This window comes from Cynocephalus volans, chromosome X (genome assembly GCF_027409185.1).
Source record: "Cynocephalus volans isolate mCynVol1 chromosome X, mCynVol1.pri, whole genome shotgun sequence".
In the NCBI taxonomy this organism is placed as follows: domain Eukaryota; kingdom Metazoa; phylum Chordata; class Mammalia; order Dermoptera; family Cynocephalidae; genus Cynocephalus; species Cynocephalus volans.
The window spans coordinates 128,267,238-128,269,270 of record NC_084478.1 but is presented as its reverse complement, the minus strand read 5'-3'; the positions used below and the strand labels follow the sequence as shown (position 1 = coordinate 128,269,270).

The following is a 2,033-nucleotide window of genomic DNA, read 5'->3' as shown; positions in this document are numbered from 1 at the left end:
GCAAGGCTGGTTCCCGGGGCTCCTGACTCCCGCAGGGCGTTTCCTTTTATTTTTGTTTTTCCCTGTCTTCGGCCCCCAATCTGTGGCTGCGTCCCTTCAGGGCAAACTGTAGGTTGAAAGATTTTTAGTTTTTTTAAGCACCTCATGATGATGGAGTTAAAAGTAAACAGAGCAGACCCGGGGTCTCTGTTGTGCACACGTAGTCCCGGCCGCCCCCGTGCGCTGGAGCGTGGGCGGCCGCGGCTACATGAACCCTACGAGTGGCAGAGGCAGGAAGCGCCAGCGCAGCCTCGCTCCTGCCAGAAAGCCTCCCTTGCTGAGCCTTCCTGAGACCCCCCAACCCCCCAGGCTCAACAGAAGAACAAACTGAAATCCAGACCCGGCCAGAGAGTAGGGATCCCAGAAGCTGCGCGCTGTCCACAACGGAGGGAGGAGAGAATCCGCAGCGACGCCCTGAAGCCTGGCCAGGAAGTCGGAGGGGAGGGTTGCTGTGTGGTTTTTTCTTGTGCGGCTGCTGGTGGTGGTTTACTGTATTTTTTTTTTCCTTTTCTTTTCCTATTCATTTTGATGGACACAGTCTTAGGCCACCCTGGCCTGCGTTGCTCTCTGGTGACCTCGCACAGTTGCGTCTGGGCTGGGAGGCGCCGTCCAGGTGTGCGGTGAGCTGCTCCCCCAGACTGAGGATTTCTGTTTGGGTCTAGCTAGCTAGAGCCTTTCCTTAAAGCTGAGGTTGCTGGCAGGGCTCGCTTTCACACTTCCTCCCCCTACCCCACCCCCTTTAGTGTCTACAGAAATGTTTTGTAAAGGATCAGGTCCTCTTTTAGTTTTGGGTTTTTTGTTTTTTTTTTTTCTTTCTTTCCCCTCCCACTCTCTAAAAACCAGTTCCACATCGCTTCTCGGCCTTTTGGCCAAGATCATGTGTAGTATCTATTCTCATCAGTTTAATATCTGATACGTCCTGTATCGGAGGACAGTATATTAAATGGATTTTGGGAGCAGGGACATGGAACGGGAGCTTGCTCCGTCCAGTCCACGCATCGGCCTGGTATGGCAGTGTCTCCAGGCACAGGTGCACCCCCTCGGGGACATGAGCACTGGTCACGCAAGATCAGAGACGGTGGGGAGAGGGGGGTTGCAGTCCCTCCGCCTGGCGAGGGCTAGACTCGCGGGAAGCTGCTTCGCGTGTGGCCTGATCCTCTTCTGTCCGCCGTGAGAGGGAGGCTGACGGGGTCCCGCCGAGCGCTGCGTGCCCGCCTAGAACCGGGGGGCCCTTTGACCGGCTGCCATCGCCGTCGTCAGGCTCTCCACAGCCCTTTTTCCCATCTTTTCTTTCACTTCGGAGGCCCCGTCTGTCCCCGTCTATCCCCTCTCTGCGTCTTCTACAAATGTTCTCTTAATATTCTTGTGCATACCTGGCTCCCTCCCAAGGACGTGGCTTTCCCTACCGCTTTCTCAGGGGCTGTCTCTTCTCTGCCACATGCCTCATCCTCTACTACCTGGGTGGGGAGCACGTGTACTTGCTGCTTCTTTCTGCTTCCCATAGCCTTCATAAAAAATAATAAATAAATAAATAAAAACCAGTTCCACGATGAAAGGCAGAAGTCGTTCTGTGTCTACCGCCAACTGGTCCAGCTCCATGCACAGTGAGTGCGTATGGTGTCCATGCACAGGTGTACGTCCTTGTGAGAACTGGGTCCCTCTGTCCCCCAGTGCAGCTCCAGTCCTGTTTTTCTGTTGATGCAGTTAGGGACTTTAATTTAAAATCCTTAATTTTTAGGCCTGCCTTCTTCAAACACAACTGCTACAACATTCTAATAAAGGCTCACTTAACCCACTTGAAAAAATAAATAAAAAGTAAAAAAAAAAAAAAAGAAAAATCTTACAGCAGATTAAAACGGAAATACAACATACCAAAACTTATGGAGTTCTGCAAAAGTAGTTCAAAGATGAAAGTTTACAGTGATAAACTCCTACATTTAAGAAAAAAAGGACGTTCTTAAATAATGACCTAACTTTGCACCTGAAGGAACTAC

The 2,033-nt window shown here is 51.3% G+C and overlaps 1 non-coding gene across 1 annotated transcript; it reads left to right on the top strand.

The window, feature by feature from the left end:
- Nucleotides 1–888: 888 nt before the first annotated feature.
- Nucleotides 889–1,080, top strand: LOC134368862 (U2 spliceosomal RNA). Its single transcript, XR_010022550.1, has one exon. It is a non-coding gene; the product is annotated as a U2 spliceosomal RNA (small nuclear RNA).
- Nucleotides 1,081–2,033: the final 953 nt, after the last annotated feature.